Source organism: Zosterops lateralis, assembly GCF_965231275.1.
Source record: "Zosterops lateralis genome assembly, chromosome: 1".
In the NCBI taxonomy this organism is placed as follows: Eukaryota; Metazoa; Chordata; class Aves; order Passeriformes; family Zosteropidae; genus Zosterops; species Zosterops lateralis.
In genome coordinates this window covers 135904792-135925503 of record NC_139762.1, presented here as the reverse complement: position 1 = coordinate 135925503, position 20712 = coordinate 135904792, and the positions used below count along the sequence as shown (strand labels likewise).

Sequence of the window (20712 nt, the reverse complement as noted above, 5' to 3'; positions counted from 1 at the left end):
AAAAATGAAGAGCTACAGCCCAGAGCACAGCAATGACATCAGCACTAAGGCTGGAGCAGCTCTGGAGACAGGATGAGAGAGTGGGGAATGTTCAGGCTGGAGAAGGCTCCAGGGAGACCAGAGAGCCCCTTCCAGTGCCTGGAGAGGGACTTTTGACAAGGGCACATGGTGATAGGATACGGAGGAATGGCTTTGAACTGAAAGAATATGTGTTTAAGTATTAGGAAAATATTCTTTACTAGGAGGACGGTGAGACACATCCAGAGAAATTGTGGATACCCAAATGCTCAAGGCCAGGTTGGATAGAGCTTTGAGCAACCTTGTCTGGTATAAGGTGACTGTGTCCATAACAGGGGGGTGGGAAGTAGATAATCTTGAAGGTCCCTTCCAACCTAAACCATTCAGTGATAAGGAAGGTGATGCTTGTTATTATTTTGGACTGAATAATTCCTAGTCTTAGCCACTTCATGGGCTACCATTTATCACTCTCGTAATTACTAGAAGCTAAAGAACAAAGGCATTGTTTTGAAGGAGATCTGCATATTCACATAAGAGATGGAAGAAAAATTCACTGCATTCATCTTGTTGGTAAAGAAAATTTTCAAACAAAGTTTGCCCACAGAACAAGTGCAGGATTTTTTTGGTAAAGCCACAAATGCTTTCTACTGTGACAATTGCAGCCCATAAACTGAGAGTGCCTGATGAGTGTTCTAAAAAATAAAACATGTTTATTGATCAAGTGACAATCTTCTGCATCCAAATTAATTTGCTTTTTCATGTTAGTATCCAGAATTCCCCAAACATGCTGCCCAGACACTCTAACTGCACCATAACCTTCATTCATCTTCACTCCCTCATGTCAGTTCTTCGTGTGAGATTTTTCTAAATATTCTAATTATTCTGTGGGTGTATGCATTATTTAAGAATAGAAAATAATAGCTACCTCAAGTTTCCTCTTAGCCAAAGTCAAACAAACATCATCTTTTTTCACAAATCCAAAACTACACCTCCTGACCTCTGCCTTCTCTAAACTCAGGTTTGCTAAGGCTTTTTGGGAAATCTACTTTGGATTACCTGGTCTCTAAATCAATCACACTTGCCTCCACCAGCCCCTTTCCACTCCACCCACATCTTCTCTAGCTCAGTCTCCTCCTGAACACCCTTTGCCAAAGGGCACAGAGAACAGGGTGATGGGCTCCAGGACCTCCAAGGCTCTCTGGAGACTGAGAAGCTTCATCATCATTATCCTGCCACCAGAGATGGTCTCCCTTATTTAACTATGAGCATTCTGACAGACAGGACTGAAAGAAAAATTATACTTTAAGTATCAAAATCCAAGCCCAGTTTTTCAACAGAAATGATTCAGCACAACTGCGAAGCAGCATCACCTCCATGAATTCATTTTCAACTTTGCAATATGAGCAAACTCTCAATTCCATGCTCCAGACTACTTTAGGCCATTTTTCTCCTGAAGAAGAAAGATAGAGGGCACTTATATATAAACTCATTCTAGAATATAAACTGCTGAGGATCTCTACTCAAGACATTCTTCTGGCAAAAAGTCAGTCCAATACTGAATTTATTGTTTTATTTCCCCCCTTGGTGACCTTAAAAATAGGATAATCTTGGATAGTCCCAAAAAGTACCATGTTTTAAAACAACACTTTGTGACCTTCTGAACCACAATCACCTGCTTACCTTTATGGTCATCTGAGCTACATTTTAAAACAGTAGTTGACAGAATTCACTGGTTTTATTTTCAAACCCTAATCTATTGGTAGTAGTGAGGTGGGGAGCGAAACAGATCAGGGTGTTGTTGGGAAAGAGCAGGAGGAATGCAGCATTAATGAGGTTTCCCACACCTCCCCTTCCCAAGGGTTCCTGTGATACTGTACAGCAGAGCAGGCAGCAGTGCAGCCTCCCAGCCTTTGCTGTTATGACAACAGATGTTAAAAGGGCAACTAAGTTAAACTTTATTTTTATTATTCTATAAATAAAGACTAGCCATTTTTTAAACCCATATGGGTTGTATTAGTTTTCAGGCATGAAAGTTGTAGCAGATTTCTTTGTGGGTGAACTAAGCTGCTCATCTTCTCCCACTTCCTTCCATTTACTTTTTGAAGGCTTTTCTGAAGAAAAGGATAAAGTCAAGGCTATGAAAGCTGAAAAAGGTTTAAAATGATTCGTTCCTTAGGATACTAATTCAAAATTTCTTGTTCTAGGCTATTTACAAAAAAATCCACTCAACAAAACCATTTCTATCCTCAAAACATCCTTGAGAAGTTCATCCACTATTCCATTGCTTAAAGCTAAAATCTGCTTAATGCAGACCTGGAGAGAAGAGGGGGAAAAAAAGAGAAAAAGTGAATCCTACACATGCTATTCCTTATTTTACTGCAAAATAAAATCTGATCATTTTGGTCTGTGACAGATTCACTGTGCTCATCAGTTTGCATTGCAGATCTTCAGCCTCTGATGTGGGGTGACAGAAGGAGTGAGACAAAGCAATCCAAATGGTCACCAGAACCTTTCTTGACCTTATAAAACTTCTCTTTTTTATGGCAAAAACCTTCCATCTATGAGGTAAACATAGTAGAAGGTATCTGAAGGGGAAGGACCCCAGCCCTTTGATCCTGATTAAAGGAATTACATTCTGTGAGGATTACTTTTGTTCAGTGGAAGGGATCCATGAGTGGATCAGTTGACCTTACAGATGTTTCTTAAAATCCACCTCTATTAATAATTAGCCACATCTTCTAAGAGGGATATAGGAAAATGAAGTTGCTTATGGGTCAGCAAATTTCTTCAGTGCCTCATCGTATCTGGGCTGCTTTCTCTCTCATCTACATAAGAACCAATTAAACAAAAGAAAGTAAGAAAGCTGTGCAGCCACGTAGGGCCCAGTTATTTACCACAAATGGTGTCCCCTGAACGTGTGTCCTTTGTCCTGTGTCTCCAGGTGCCAAATACAAAGTTAAAATAACAGCTCATTGAAGCACTTTTAGTTACAAACATGTTTGTAGAAAAAAGCTGAACCTGACTCCCAGTGTTACATAAACCACAGATACAACATCAGCAACTCCTCAGACTCCCGAGTTATTAAATGCAACTACAAACTGAATAAAACAGTAATCCATGAGCTCACAATAATGCAGTATTATTCCATTTATATATGAAAACACACAGTTGCTATCATATTTCTTAGTGAAGGATGAGCATAGCATAAATCCCTTATGTATAAACAAACTCTTATAGGCTAAAACAAAGAGCTATTTAAGTTTAAAATTCCAGAGTCACAGAATAAATCAATGAGCCAGTGCTGATACCCTTCAAGTCTAAGAAAGCAGAAAATTAAAAATTAATTATTAATTTTTACAGAACATATTTTTAAAGTTTTATAACACAAACATTAAGGCTGCTCTATTACCAAGCAAGTTTAGTGCTATCAAGCAAAGAAAAGTTCAGCTATCAAGCAAAGAAAGGTATATTTTAAAAAATAAGAAAGTACTGTTAAATAGGCACAAATCTCCCTTTCCCTCCGTAATAAGCAGAATTTGGATTGAAAAATTCCAACAAATAGTTTGATGCTGTGTTTAGGAGAACCTCTAGTAGAGGCCAGGTAGCTGAGCCTCTAAGCCATAGAAAATTCAATTCCTATTCACTTTAATCAACTCCTCCTCCTATTATGTACCAAGAAGGGACATTCACTTTTCAGGAGCTTTCAGCTAAATCGTTGCTTCATGAGACCAGCAATAAACCTCCAAGGAGCAGCTCCTCAGGCAGTCATTTTATGCTGTTACAGGGAATCAAAGGTCATCCTCAGCTAAGACAAAATCTTTTATTCAATGTGAAATCCACCACCTTAAATAGCCTCATTTGCTTCTCCAATTACACAAGACTGCACAGTTCTGCTGAACAAGTTCTGTTTACCTAGGAAAATTGCCTGTGGAGTGGTATCAAAGAGCTCAGAAACACAAGAACTTGCTGCTTCATTTTAAAAAAGGCTTCCAGGAGCTCAGCACCAAATGCAGCTCCAGTTAGTGAAGGTACCCAGCTGTTACAGGATGGAACAACATTTAATGTGTCAAAGGCAGCACACATCCCCTCTCTGCATCCATTCAGAGCAGTAAATTGATGAGCAGACCAAGGCAACCTCTGCTCTGTAGCTACAAACTCAGCTGAGCCCTAAGTGTAGTCAGCCTTACCCAGTGACTTGACATCCTCAGCACAAAAGGCTTTGGTGAAGCTGAAAACAGATGTGCAAGAATGCTGATATAAAAATCGAAGTAGGTAAGACCAAGATGTACAAAACCGACTGACACAGCTGGGAAAGAGATGTTTGGGCACAGCCCTTCTTTAGATCTGAGGAAGGGATGTTAAATAAGTATCCTTATTCAGATGGTAAACAAAACATCAAAAACCAAAAAACACCCCTTTCTGATGGCAGCCTGAACGACCTACTTTACCAAACATCACAGGGCCAACATTGTCAGCATGTAACAGCATCTGACAGGGCCAAGAGCTCATCTCCTGTGCAGTTCTGAGCTGCAGAGCACAGCTTCCAAAAAAACCTCTGGTACTGCTCTCCACAATCCAATTTGATGCATTTCAAGACTCAGTACTAAAGCTTTTAAGTGAACATGAGACCAGGACAAAAAAATACCAGTGACTGCATGAACAGAGGAAGAATATAAACCTTGTCCTGCTACACAGACACGAAGAAGAAGTATCATAAACTTAAACTGGGAGTAGGAAAGTTCAAAGATTCTGAAATAAATGCATAGTAAGAATTTTTAAATTGCAGAAGATGATGTGAAACTGTCATCTAAATAGGTTAAATATCTTCAAGATATAACTTAAGTCACATCTGCCTTGGGGTAAGACAGAATTCTTTCACCCCTCAAGTTTTGAAGGACACAGGTCATTAGACAAAGTCTGATAACTGTCCTTAAAATTTCTACTTAATACTCTACTTTTAGAAATTCTATATAAATATCCAATAATTAAGTTATTGATGTTTCCAGAACCTCAGAAGCAGTCACTGCCTCTAACACCTCACTGTGTCATCTGGCTCCCTCACCCTTCCCTATTGCAAAGCCTCAAGTTTCAATAATACCTTTTACTCCACCTTTTGGAGGGCACATGGATGACCAGGAAACAGTCAGCAGGAATTTCAATGCTCATCAATAATTTTTCACTGGGACTAAAAGCCTAAGTAGCATCTTAACCTTTCCTTAGTATCATGAAATACCACGAGTTGTACGGGACCTACAAAGATCATCCAGTCCAACTCCTGGCCCAGCACAGGACAACCCAAACAATCCCACCATGTGCCTCAGAGCTGGGTGAAGAATGTGAAGAATACACAACCCAAACCTCCCCTGACACAGCCTCAGGCCATTCCCCTGGGTCCTGTCACTGGTCACCACAGAGAAGAGATCTGTAGTGGAGCTGCTCTTCAAATCCATGAATATTTGCTCCACTGAGACATGTGAAGATAAAGTGAATCACAATATAAAGTCTATTAACCCTGGAAATACAGTTCCAGTATCTCTCTGTATTAAGCCTTTCACAAAAAGTTATCACAGATAACTCTCCCAAATTGCCATGGGAAAAAAAAATAATCATATGAAACCATTCCAGTAACTCGTCTGAATGGACAAGAACTAGAATCTTAAAGATCTTTTAAGGCTCTTCTTAAAGGAATAATTAGTGCACGCAGATATAATCTGGAAAACATCATTGTGCCAAAGTTAAGCAATGTAAGAATTCCTTAAGAAGTTTCACATCCATCTCAAGTGTAATTCCAGCCCACTAATGGAAGCACAGGCATTTAATAGTCCTCTTCTGTTATACTGACCCTTCATCAGAGTAAAGTCCTAAGGAAAAATACACTTGCCACAAGAACAGACTTTGCTATAGTAAAGTTTCGCCCTTCCTGAAGGGTGAAAATCTGAAGAACATCAGCTTTATACCTGACAAAATAATTTTTGCAGTTTTTCATAATCAAATTAGGGACAAGGCCTGCAAGACTCACCACAGCTATCATAAGGTGATGGGATATTTTCTTAAATATGTTCTTATTTTAAATATTAAATTTAATATTTTCTTCTAAAAATCAAAAAGGAAAGGGGGAGAGCCATAGCTATCAATTTTTGTTATTTCTTCCTTTTCCCAGTCTTCCTCTGCACAAACAAAGCCAGCACAAATAAGTTACAAGCTAAGGACACAAGGAGAGCATTCAAACTTTACATTAAGAGATGTCAAGGATGTATAAATAAAATAAAGGAAAGATCATATAATCCTTTATTTATGGTCCTTTTAGGCGTAACTTACAACAAAATAGTTGATTAAAGTTCACCATGCAATGTTTTTCCTCTTGGTTCACTGTAGTCAGTGATGTTCCTCTTCAAACAAGCTCATGTGTATTTTGGGAGAAGATCCCAAGCCACTCCCAGGTCTTGCAGAACAAAACCCACACTAATAACTAACATTTTGTATAAGCCAACTACACAAGATTCAGCTTGATATTCAGATTCTTTCTTTCAGTCACACTGTTATCCCCACCCTGCCTTTACTCCATAGCTGTTGCTGTGAAGTAGTAACACACTCCAACACTACAGCAAGGGGTTACAGAAATTCACAGAAGCTGCACTTTCTGTAGAACAGTTGTATAAAAACAGTGAATGCACCATGGGCATCAGCAGAACAGAATAAAGAACACATATTTAAGAACCATGATTATTGGACTCCTCAGTTTGCCAAATTTCATCTTCTCCTTAAGTAATTCTGCACCAGAACAAGACACTTTCAGTGACTGCCACTGAAGGTTTTGTGCTGTAAAGGAGCAGCAGAATCTCATTTCCAATATCCTGATGTCCTGATTATAGCACACTGCCCTCCATGTGCAAGGCTGGCTCTGTTCCTGGATTTGTTTTTTCTCCTGTAAAAGAAGATAGATGAATTCTCCAATCACTCTAAGCAGACACATCCCCTATCTTGCCTCTACTTTTACAAACCAAAAAAGCATGCTACAAGAAAAGTAAAAATCAATCCTGAAACTCCTAACCACTTATCTTTAAAAAATCCTTTTAAAATGTGCAACCACACAATGTCCCATTTTTATAACTTTGAAAGAGTCCAGACAAAATTTTAATTCAAATCCCAAGCACATCATTTGAATGACCCTTGCCAACATCCCTCCAGCTGTTTTTGCACAACCACCAGCAGCCAGTTTGCCAGCAAGAACATCCATGTGGCTGTACAGAGTGCAGTGAGCTTTCCTCACTTCGGGAATGCCTCAGCTGAGTGTGCCCTGCCAGGTCCTGGATATCCACCCATTTTTAATGTATCCATCCATATTTAATGGCACAGAACCCACAAGGAACCACAAGGAATTTTAGCTCTGTATTCCTTTGACACCAAAACAGGTAAACATCTTCTCAGAGTACATAAGCATCCTGTTCCAAGCAAAACATTACTACAAGTTGGTTTTTTTTTGACAGCATGTAGGACAGAGCTCTCAGTTCCGCTGCAATTCCTCTGATATTGTACCAACAAAAACCTGTAGTTCAGATTCAATAGTTTCTGTCCAAGGTGTCCCTTCCCCCCACCAAAAAAAATAAACCCCTAAGAATTTTCAAGGTTTTCTTCTTTTATATTCTGACCAAAAGTTCTGTAAATTGCCTTTTTTTAAAAGAAGAATGCCAACTGTTAGTGTATTTAAAATAAAGCACTGAATGATCCCCATTCCTTGCACCCTTAACTACACAAGACAAATGAGCCATCTCTCAGATGGAAGACTGAAAAATCGCACCCTGGTAAACCTGACTGAGGATTGCCACCATGTTCCCACATAACACTGAGGCTAAATTTCCTTGTCCATCATCCTCAGCGAGAAAATAATCGTATTATTTCTAAAACAAACTTTAAAATAAAAGCACATACACTATCTAAAAGAATGAAGAGTATGTGCAGCTGACTTCATTCAAAGCTGAACTGCAGAATTGTAGTTCAGGATATTCCAGGTTATCCAGGGTGGAGCAGCCACACCTTTTTCTGCCACTTGCAAAAAGAAGCAGAAGAATTTTCCCTAGGAAAAGTACCCTTATCCCTCCAAACAGCGTAATTTCTAAGGAAGCAGATAAAAATTTCCCATTTGTTCTAAATGAGAAATTAATTGAAACAAAGAAAAATATCTTAGATACTATACAATCAAGTGGTACATTTGCATATGATGTACCCTTGATTACTAAATTCTTCCACTTTGAGATGACTGCCCAGGAATAAACAAGAACAGTCCTCACAGCAGTGTGGATGTCTCCAAAACCGTGGGAGCTAGAACTACAGGAAATGATAGGGGAATGTGCTGAACTGCTGATTTTTTTTTGTTTGTTTGTTTTTTTGTGGTTTTTTTGTTTGTTTGTTTGTTTTTTGTTTTTGTTTTGTTTTGTTTTGTTTTTTTGTTTTGTTTATTTTAAAGTGTCAGACTTTATTGATCCACCTTGTTAAGATTCATAAGGGCACGGGACAGAGGACTCAAAGGATCTTTCATGTCATCAAATCTCACTCCCTGCCTCCTCATGCAGTCATGTCATAGTCCTATTAAGTGACTAATATATCAAATTTCACTTTCTTTGAGCATAAATAAAATCAGTCTGGAGCAGATACCATGGGTGCCACATCATTCCCAATACACCTGGTTTATGTCCTGATATATATATATATATATTTTTATATATTTTTTTTTAATACTACTCTCAATTATCTATATTGAAGCTTCTTTTCTTCTACCCCCTCTCTCTCCTTTTTCCTCTATCCCTATATGCACTCCCAGAAAAACAATGTCCTGCAGCCAGGGCAATTTTCTTAGCTATAAATCATTTCACAGGCTGCCCTGGCAAATGGGGGAGGTTCCTGACAGTTGGAAGAAAGCAAATGGAACTTGAAGAAGGGAGGGTATGGATGACTAAGACTGGTCACCCTTACCTCCATTACTGACAAAGTGATGGAAATAACAAGACCGGAAGCCATTTCTAAACAAATGAGAACAATAAGGTGATTAGAAAGAGTCAGCAAGGATTTATGAAAGGGAAAACATGCCTGATCAACCTAATGAACTTCTTTGATTAAAATACAAGTTTGGCAGATGAAGAGTTGTCATTTTTCTTAACTTCAGCAAGACTTTGGACACTGTTTCCTATGACAGCACCATAACAGACAAATTAATGAAGTTATGGACTGAATAACTTAATAATAACTGAATAATGGGCAGAGATGCCCTGGAAACTGTCTGGACTGTCAGGCTCACATTTCTAAAGGAAAAACACTACAATTTAGCTAACTTACAGTTTCTTGAGGTGTTTAATGTATCTCATCACCTCAATATTACTATACAGGTCAGCCTCACTAATAAAAATGTTTTTTTTTACCAAATCATGCTGTTGCTCTTGCCCTGTGTGGGCAATTAGCTATAAAATATGGATGAGAATACAGGGAAGAAGGCAGTGTAAATCACAGTCAAAATAAGCCAAGAAAGTTTCACTGGAAAGGTTGGCAAATACACAGATTTCATGTCGAGGTCTAAGCTGTCACTTTGCCAAGCCTTCAACACAAAAAATGAGATATTCAACAGTGACAGTTTACAAAAGATAAATACATTGCTTTTCCTAATATCAGAGGTACATAACATCAGGAAAATGCACTTTATGAAGTATAGATGATTAACTTATTAAAACTAGTCAACAAAATTCTAAAATAGAAAGATTTAATGCACAAATAATAAGAGAAACTTCTTCCAAGTGACATTTAAGCTTTGTCAGCAGTAACCTCATCCAATAGTAATAGCAGTTTTGTGATAGGGAATTTGGAAATGCAGAAAAAACACCTGCCTTGCTGGTAGTGACAAGAATTCAAGCTACAGGCCATATCTGCATCAAAAGAAAAGTCCTCTCACATTTTCAGAGCTGTACAGGGCATGGAGGCAGCTATTCTACCTTGACAGCACAAATATTGCATAAATTAAGATGTTTTCAGTTCCATACTCATCACACAAATAAAATCATCCCAACCCAAGCCATTACAAACATATGAAAATTAAATTTACTGTTGCATAAAAATCAGAACTCTTAGTAACATTCGCAAAGATTCCTAGAAGGAATAAATGCCTGATTTTCGAAGGGATTACTGAAAATACAGCATTTAGAGAAGAAGTGTAGGTTTCCTTCTGTAATCTCTTCAGCCCCATTCCAGGCATTCTGAAATGAGAGGAACTGTTCAGTCTTAGTGGAGCTTGTATTTAATTCTTACTTAACACTGAAGTGACAAATCAAAAAGCTACTATTTTGTACTTTTTTTTCCTTCTGCCTACACAGTTGGTTACCTTTTCCCCTCCTTTAAGCAGGGATATTAACAACAGTTCCCTGCTCATGCTACTGAGTTTATTCTCAGCTCCATGAATAATCGTTGCATAATTTATTACCCTCTGTAATACATGTGAACATTTATTTTAAGAATTCTGCATAACCTCAATTCTGTCAATTCTTGCCTACTGCAACTCTGGCAATACCTCAACTGATTTTTAATTTTCCATCTTTTAACATCATAGGAAGTACCCAACCCTTTGGGGCTTTTGAAATTCTCGTTGCTGTTATTTAAGTCCATCACACAGGCAGGTGTAGGTTTAGGGTAAGGAATATCTATCACACAGCACAGCATTAAACACCCCATCTCCTGCCCAGGGGGTAAGAGGAAGGGGAAGCAGGAGGTTGTTCCAAGGCTGTGGAAAGTGCCAGGAGATGAATCTGTTTTTATTAAGTGGAGCATGTGCAGGCCCTGTGTAAGCAGCAAGGCCAAACACACCAACAGACTGAATGAGGACATTCAGAAACATCTTTACGTTGAGCTGAAATTGTGTAACTTTTGTCCTAAATGAGGACTTGGAAGTAAAAATAGTTACAAAACCATTTAATATTTCAAGATAACAATGATGGCGTGCAAATGGTGGTTACCTAAATTGTACATTATACAGCAAAAAGTCAACACAAAAGCATCAGATTTAAAATATACTGCATATCTGAAATTAGAACTAGGCAAAAGATGTGTATTTCCTATTAATTTTTGATACTTTATGTAAGGAGTCAACAAGATTTTATTTGAGTCACCAGATATTATCTGGAGGAGTCATCAAGAACAAACAGCTGTACCTGAGATTCAATCTTGGCATAAAGTTTATTGAATTTTTAAGCAAAATCCAGCATATGCTTGTTTCTTGTATTTGTCTTTATTTTCCTCTAGTTCTTTGATACAGTTTCTTGCTTCCTTACTATTTCTTGCTTCTGGTAATGAAGACATATTTGCACTGCAGGATCAGAAAACAAAGGACCAGCTCTTAGGAAGTCACCTACACCACACAGATGCTTGAGCGGTTTTAAATTCAGAGAGATACTGTAAAATCCAGGAGGGATTGTTTCAACAGAGAAAGTTTAACTGCATTTACCAGAGGAAACCAGTCTTTCATGCCCCCCCCCGGCATGCTGTGAACACATTTGTATTGCAAGAGAACTTCACTTACAGACAGGAGAACTGTGTTCTCTGCCCACCTTCAAAATTATAATATTTTAGCAAATTGTTCTCCAAGCCCCTCCTGGTTCACATTACAAAAATTCTCTATGCTTATCTCCATGGCCCCAATTACAAGGCAGTAAAAACCCAAGTTTCCCATGAACTTCAAAGCAGTGATACAGATTAATTCAGGATAACTCTCCTGAGTAATGATTTAACTAACGACCTCATCAACTAATGCATTCTCCAGCACAGGAACAATCCTTCTTTACAAAGCTTTGCTATGAAATAATTGTTCTGGATGGCCTTGATATACCACTGACTATACCAAATCTATGTATAATCCAACCTCAAACAAGACACTACAATAAAGTAGACTCCTGAAGTACTCTCCTTACTGCAAAGTCTTCGCTGCAAAAGCCCCTCCTCACCTTATTATGATGACATCATATTATTTAGAGCACTAAAACCAGGTGGCAAAAGTGAGAACATTTCTAGTGACATCTATTGTCCACTGCTGAAAGTGGCACTCGGGAGAAAAAAGTTCTTCGAAACTCGAAATAAGAAAATAACATTATTTATTGCAAAGATGAGTTCTGATGATTAAAACTTCCCATCTGAATGCAGAACCTCATCTTTATTCAATTTATCTTTTATCCAGGCTGCTTTTCCAATTTATCAAATTTCTTTTGAATTTTAATCACATCATCCAGTGTGCTCATAACTCTTTTTGTGTTGGAATTACTGGCAGATAAAGACAAATCAAATCCATTTTCATGGTCATTAATAAAAATACTGTAATACCACAGGACAATTCAGACCCCTGTGAGACTCCAGCCCTCCCTTCTGGCAATATTTTAAGCATTTTTTAAAATAAGTTTCATAGTTCCCTTACCAGGAGGTGCTGCCAAATCTCTGCTAGAGGTAAGCCATGGAGTGTAGTTTTTATATCCTCTATAAAGGCCTCTTGCCATGCCATGGGAAAAGCTCATCCCTTGAAAATCCTGGGAAAACTTGTGCCCTCTATCAGTACTTGCAAGACACAGTGAAGGAGTACAATTAAGACACTCCCACACACAGACTCAAACTGAAAAGAATAATCTCATTGTGACTCAGATTCACACCAGCCAAACTCTTCAAGTCCCAAATACAAAGTCAGAAAAAGTTTCATCACACGTACTTGTCTTAGAAGCTGCAGAAAAAACCCCAACAACAATCCCTACCTTCCTGTCAGCCTGACCTAAACACCAGGTATTTATTTTTCCAACATTTTCCATAAGTGCCTGCTTGACAACCATTCTCAGCATTCAAAATCATTTTAAAGATGTCATCCTGAAAAGAAAACTTTAAAACACACTTAAACTTCTCTTCCCTGCTTCAAGAAAACATGATTATTTTTTTTTGCAGAAGAGCTGCTCTGAAGTTCTTGTGGAAAAGACTACAACATCTCAGCTATCAAGCTTTTAACTAAAATTGCTATTTGATTCCAACAGGAAAGAGCAGGTGTTAATATCAGCAAGAAGGAATGAAAGAATGGATACATAAGCAAAATCACAAAAGGCAGCAGGGCCAACAGCAAATAGCCAATCCCTTAATCAATCAGGAGTAAATGTGCACTTCAGTCAGGATTCCAGAATTCACAAACAGGGAATAGATGGACAAATTCTAGCTGCCATGGAGCATGAGACATCCTCACTCTGAGCTTTGCATCACAACTCCAGTCCACAGCACAAATGAATGCATGAACTTTAAAACTTCGTTAAAGGCCAAATATAACAAACAATAAACAAAAAAATGTTATTTTTAAAAATCAGATCAGCAGGTTTGGGTTTTTTTTGGTGGAGTCCTTGTTGTTTATTTTTAGGTTTAGAGGTTTGTTTAATTTTAATTTTTATACACCACTGATAGAGGAGTCCAATAGAGCAGCTCAGACACAAGTCACCTGTGACTCCAGCCAAGTGAACACTGTGTCACCTTCCCTATTACAACCGGGGGGGATTCCTTCCACCCATAAACCCCCCAACCCCATTATTTCCTTGCACTCTGTCCCCCTCTAAACCACCACTAATGCCATTTGTGGCTGCTCCTAATCTGCTCTCCTGCCAGCTGTATCCCACGTTATGCTGAGTCTCTTTAAGCATTAACTACCTCACACACAGTATATTTAACAACTGCCTATAAATACACCTCAGTTACCTCCTCCCCTTGTCAAAAAACATCCTTTTAAATGGAAAAAAAAATCTGTACCTCAACAAGGTTTTGTTTTGACCTCAGATCCCTACATGACTAAGTACCATGACAGTGCCAGTAAGAACCAATATTCTGATTATATAAAAGCTTAACTGTATTGTAAGCAAGGCCTTAAAAGCTGCCTGCTGTCACATCAAGACATAACTGAAAAAAACAGAACTTACCTGCTGACAAGGGAAGTGTTGAAATATCTGTAACAATAAAAGAAATACATTTAGAAACAGAAGGAAAAAATAGCTCTACAACTGCATTGGCCTCATAATTCTTCTGCAAGGCCATACTTGTTTAATAAAGCACATTATCTGAAGAAATTTGCTGGCTGCCAGGAATGCCACATGCAAATCAAAAGCATTTTCCTTGTCTCACCCTGTTCATTAACAAGATTATGCTTTGCTCGCCTAACTGAAGGACAAAGACTACACTGAAGGCAGTGAGTGTAATTACTGCAGCAGAATACAGGTCACTACACACAAATTAAGTGTCACATACAAAATTCACCATCATCACCTACAGAATTTCAGAGCTCAAAGTGTCAGGGATGGTCTTTGCAAATGAAGAAAACTCTACAGAATGTTTTCTTTATTCTTAAATCTTCAGAGAAGAAGTAGCTAAGCTTGCAAGCAGATAAGCACAGAACACAAGAAATAATATTAAAAGAAAGGACACTGATTTTTGTCACCAAGGCACATTAGCCACAGTTGCTGAACATTTTTATAGGAAATGCTAAGGCTGTCTTGAGCTGCAAACAATGACGACTGTCTCAGAGTCTAAATAAAACATATTAAAAATTATACACTAAAACAATATACGTTATATTAAACTGTAAATCATTATCTTGTTCCTGCCTGCTTTTCTATTGTCACCTCAGTGCACATCAGCACGACTGGGACCTGAGGTGCCCATAAGAGTTCAGAAACTAGAACCCACAAAGAACTAGAAAGAAAGAATTACTCAAGTCTGTAACTCCATGGACTGGGGACGCACATCATGGGGCTAATGAAAACTGAAAAAAATACAGGGGGGGAAGAGAAAGGGAAACCAGTAAAAAAAAAAAGAGAAAAACTGAACTGAACCTAAGAAAAAGGTCTGCACAGTTATTTGAATACAGGAAACAGCAAAGTTGAGTAATAAATTGTTACACTGGGTACAAAATCCACATAGAAACTGAACTTTACCACAGGTGTAGCAGATGAAACAGATGCAGAGATTACTGGGGCAGATGGTCACTGCTTTGCTACGTATTAGAAGAAATAACGAGGCTTAATAAATTTATTAGCCCTGCTCTCACCAACAGATTGTTACAATTCACATCTGTGGCTGGAAAACATGATGAAACTTGAATACCAAAGAGAATTACACCTAAAATTTAAAGTCAGCCCATGAAAAAATTCAAAAATGAACTGCACTGCTCTGAAGAGATGATGAAACAGCAACACAGAAAGTTGAAACGCACTTAAAGCATGAAATCAAAGTGGCAACAGGACACAACAAAAAAACCCTCAGAAAATACTCAGTGCCTTAGTCTGGTAGAACACAATATTTTAAAAGATAGTAAATTGCATCTAAAGGATGCTCATCATGCTGTCTGCTTAGGAACAAAACCATGTTACATGTCAGAAATGCCTGGAGACAGGAGATGCAGCCAAGGAGACATGGGAACAGCGGGAAGCAGAAAACCCAACAGGTCTTGCACAGAATCCAGATCAGTACATATGGAATGGAACTTTCTTCCATCAGAACCAGATTTGCAGTGACAATTCATTTGGAAAGTTACATGAAGATAAAGGACACATCATCTTTTGTTTGTATGTGTTTAACTGTTTCCATGCTTTTTTTATGAAGTCACAAAAAAATTCCTGGTCGTCACTAGGCTACACAAAACCAACAACTGCAGCCACATGAGTAAAGCATCTAAAACTGTGGATTAGAAAATACCAGGTTTGATTTTAATTTTTCTATCACAATTGAAATTAATGTCTAAATTCCATTCATAATTAACAACTACTAAAAGATTTATGTTACTACAAATACTTAAAAGTGCATTAAAATCTTTACATTTTTGTGTGTTGGGAATGTTTTATGGCAGCATTTATTACTTTGGAAGCAGACTATTTGGTTAAATATGCACACACAACGGATGTCAGGGAAATAACAGCAACCATAACCCCAGAAAAATATGTTATTACTGTTATTATATACACATAGGCAGAAAACAATCACATCTCAGAATTTACACAGAGAAAAGCTCTGCGGCTAAAACACACACACACATTTTTAACTTAAGAAAGAGCTGATCATATTCCAGCATTTGTCCCTAATGCCTGAGCCGCTGTTTCCTCTGTGATCTGTCCCTGCCAGTGCTCACACAGATCCTGTTACTGCACCAGGACCTTCCCAAATGGGGCACTGACACCATCAGAACACTGCTATATTTAAGTCAAATACTGTGAAGATTTCTTACTTCCATGTTCCACTGCAAATCAGTCCCACAAGTGCATTAAGTGAAGAGATGCTGCACCCCTGGGACAAGCTCCCTGCAACTGCACCTTCTTCTGTTTCAATTTGGTCCAAGAGACTGTTTTCTACCATTAATTGACATACATTAGGTCTAAAAGCAAGTTGGACAGAAGAAATTGAAGCCTGAAGGTCATATCAGTATACCCAAAACTGCATCTGTGCACTTACCAGGTTAATTCTATGGTACTTCTCAATTATTTCCATTAAACACAACGTCCTCTATAGTCTGATTTTGTATCTTAATTTCAGCAAACACCACCACTACAGAAATATCAATTCAAGACATCATAAATAAATATTTCACTATTCCAAAGATAACAGTAACAATTCCACTCCTTTGTGTATCCAGACACTACAACAGTAAGTGAAATGCTCATTACCTTCAGGTGTTCCTATTAGTATGGTCACTTTAGGAACTTTCTTATCATTGAGTTTGCCCCATCTCTCCAACTCACTCATCTTTTCTGGCTTGAAACCTCCTAGCTTTATTCTCAAATATGATTTTTCATTTAACATCTAACACTGAAAAATAATGAGTGGATTCTGGCCACATTTTAAAAGCTTCCTTCATGGAGAGGTAAACAGAGTACACAGTCAGGCAGCTATTCATAAGGTTGCACTTATAAACTTGCCTCCTGTGCTGTGTAAAACTTCCCTCTTTTTGAAGCACACTACAGCATTTCAATCTCTAGAGAGGAGAAATTCAACCAGTGCTGAGATTTGAAGAGGAAAAAACCCCAAAGTTAGGGTTTTAATCTGTTTCGGGACTAAAATGAGAGGCTTGAGAGCATTTTGGAGAGGGATTCCCTACATCAGGGATGCCTGGACTGACTTTTCTTCTACAACTCAGTTTTTGAGTGCTTGGAGTGCTGCTGTCACACAAACCACATTTACAGCAGCTGTACAACATGAACCAATCTTACTTTTTTATCTGCTCCAAAGTAGTTCTTCAAAGTGAAATCTAAAATGAATCATATTTCAAGTGCTGCTGCTCCCACTGATCCTTTCAAGGAATCACTCGTGTTCTGCATTTATATTCTTAAGTATCTCCCTGTGCTACTTGGCAGGGAGCAAACTGGCAGTTTGAACAGGCAGAAAGAAAAAGTCCTTTCACATCATATTCTTTATCATAGCCAAACTTTTACATACTTTGCAAAGGCTAATCAGTTTTCAGAGAAAACTGGTTTTATCCCATGTAGATATTAGGAGGATGGAGCAGATGGCCTCAAGAGCTCCTTTCCAGGCAAGGTTTCTATAATATTGGACACAGATGATTGTAACAGATCAGGAATAGGTGACACAAAACAAGAAAGTTCCTCAGCCAAAGAAAACTTGCCAAGTAAACCAGTTATGTACATGAATTCACTAGGGAACAGAAAGGACAGTATTTTTAAGAAAGAATACTATTATTGCTTCTATATGCACTGAGATTGGGCACTATAGTCATCAAACAGGCTTTGTGCATCCCAGCACCAAGAGTTTTTTCTCATTTATGGACGCCCTGAGGACTAGATCTCTCTCCCACTGTATTTGCTTTTATAAAACTGCATCTTGCACTGCAGAGTTTCAACGACTGTTTTCTTTAAAATGGAGCCACGACTTTAAATCTTCCTTCCAAGAGTAACATCTAATCATGAAAATCAGGGATGTTTTGTGAGCCTCCTATTCCTGCCTCAAGGTAAAACGAGAACAGGCTCTGTGGACAACTCCAGAGGCTCAGACTCTGCCCCATCTGCAGCACTGATCTCTTTCCAGAGCTGTGGTAAGCAGCAGACCACAAGAAATTTAATCCTGTTCTCCTGTAGCAGGAACTTGGCTGACTCCAGCCTAACAGCATTCTCTTGAAATTAATTCAGATATTCAATTCACAAACCAATCTCTCTTTCCAGGGAAGAGCACACGAGGAACCACAGACCACAGCCTCCAAGAAGCCAAGGCAGCACATGTCACTGGACAACAATCCTTGCAACTAAATGAGGAATATCACAGACTCCACAGAAAATGCCATTTTCCTATTTAGCTACGGTACCAAAATAATTTAGGAATATAGATGCATATTTAGCTTTTAGCCTTTGTGTGCCTGGTCCTGAAGGATGCTGTCTTAGAGGCTGTATCCAACCACCTTGGAAAGTCTCCTTTCCTGTATTCTCTGGCAGGCTAAAAAGGATGTTTCTCTGGTCTTTAATGAAATTGAGATATCATCAGCTATGTAGAAATATTTTTCTTTTTTTAAAGAGCAAGTAACTAAACACAAAACACAAGTCATCTTTCAGAAAAAATGCTTTGTAAAATGACATTTGGTGAGAAACCCAAGGATTTATCCATGACCACCTGATCTACTGAACAGAGACCTTGGAGATGGAATGAATTCATCCTGACAGCACACCTATTAAGGAAAAGCTATTAAAAAGTTTTACAGTCTGATTAAAAGATTGTATAAACCACCAGTTGCATTGTTCCATATATGTATTTTTCCCCTTCATCATTAAAAGTGCATCTCATTTGTAACCTACATCTAACCTACTTCTAATTTAGCAATCTCCAGGGCTGAATGTTAACAACCTTTTATTATATAATTTCACATTAAGACAGTTTTTTAGGGCAATTTTCAATGCAACTCAATATTTTTTTTTTCGTTTACTAGCTGTGTAGAATGAGAGACAGAAATGCCTCACTGTAAAGGCCCATTTTTCCTAAACATTTTATTATCCTTACAAGTCTTCAAATGCTCCAACTGATTTGGCTTTCAGCAGCATCCCCAATTTGCAAACACCAATACCTGACACAGTATTCAAATGTCAATCATAAAAACACTAAAACCACCATTTGCTTACTCAGATTAGGGTTTTTTTTTTCTTCCCCTATTTATTGCATTTGCCTTAGGCACAGCAACAGCTGAATATCCAGCTTAGCTGCAAATCTTCATCTGTTACCCTGGGGAAGGATGGAGGGGGGACAGTTCTAGGACAGACACCTCCACCCACTAAACCTGGCAGCAGCTCTTTTGTGCTTTAGCCAGATCAGAAGAAATTCAGCACACAAAACCACACATCTCGTGTTTACAGCCCTACTTCACAGGAGATCCACGTTGCACTGGAGCCCCTTATTATCTTGGTTTAAATCTTTGCTTCAGCTGTGAGTAGCAGCAGTAATGATTTAATGCTCTCATTTCTGTCTGCTGAAAAGGTTAATGAGCAGGCAGCCGACAATGAACCGCTGTGACACCCCACAACGAGCACAGCCTGGGCTGTGCCTTTGAGAAGTTCCCTTTAACCACTCACTAGTTCTAAGCCAAGCTGCTGCTTCTGAAACACAAAAGCCACACAAAATTTAGCGAGGAAAAATGAGAGGGCCAACTGAAATACTGCACGGAACATGAAGGGTTTTTTTCAAATTAAGTGTTTGGTTGATAAAACATACAAGGCACATCTATGGTGTGATGATCACCACATCTGACATACCTCAAGTGGCTTTAAATATGCAAAGGCTTGGTGGTGTTACACTAGTACAAGCATCAGTTGATTCATCCCAGACCTCGAAAACACCTTCAGTTCATGTCTGCTTCCATAATTTCTCAGTTTGTTGTCAGTTTACTGTCACATTCCTCTCATTACCCCACTCTTCTGTTTGTACCTGTTTTCCTCTTCCCATTTGAAAACAAAATCAGTACTGTCCTTAGTTTATAGCATCTACACCAAAAAAATCATTCGACAGTTTCAAATCTCAATTTCCCCTCTCCTACTGATACACCTCCAAAATTACCCTGCTTATGCTTCTTAAATACTAGCTTTTGAAATAGAATACAAGCTCTGATTAAGACCATCAGAATAATCCACCTGTGTTTTCCTCCATCTCAGGTGAACTCTGCCCTGAACTCTGTATGCACCCTGGCACTTCAAATTCATTTATACCACATCACTGAGCATGACCACTGAGTTATCTATGCAGTCACCAGGAGCCAAATTTTCAGCCAGGAACACTGAACAGTAGGATATTAAATGAAAAGGTTCTGGTGGAAGTTACATTTAAGGAGATTAGGAAGAGCAAGAGAAATCACTCAGTCATTACTCAGGGCAGGTGGGATCAATCTCATTACACACTGAGTTACAGAACATGCAGTATCTAAGCAACTCAGATAAAGAATTTAGTCTCAATATCTACACAAGTACTATATGCACCTTTTGCCTATGGGGAAGAGAGGTTTGAGCAGAGAAGAGGATGGAGCAGCTCCCTAATAACTGGTTTTATTCACAAAATGGGCAAGCAAACTGTGCAAGTCTGCAGGTCATATTAAGCTCTTACGGGTCAGCAAAAATCTGTCAATGGGGTAAAAAACCAACAAGGATTTCACAAAATTAAGCAAGTTGCTAAGACAGCAGCTGC

The 20712-nt window shown here is 38.5% G+C and overlaps 1 protein-coding gene across 4 annotated transcripts in view; it reads right to left on the bottom strand.

The window, feature by feature from the left end:
- Nucleotides 1–20712, bottom strand: part of PTK2 (protein tyrosine kinase 2) — a 190405-nt gene that overhangs the window by 136061 nt on the left and 33632 nt on the right. For 2 of the 4 annotated variants that reach the window (XM_083873477.1, XM_083873479.1), the window contains one exon: nt 13977–14003. The exons of the other annotated variants lie outside the window; for them this stretch is intronic. The gene's annotated coding sequence lies outside the window, so the exon portion shown is untranslated. The remainder of the gene's footprint in view (nt 1–13976; nt 14004–20712) is intronic. 4 annotated transcript variants of the gene reach the window in all.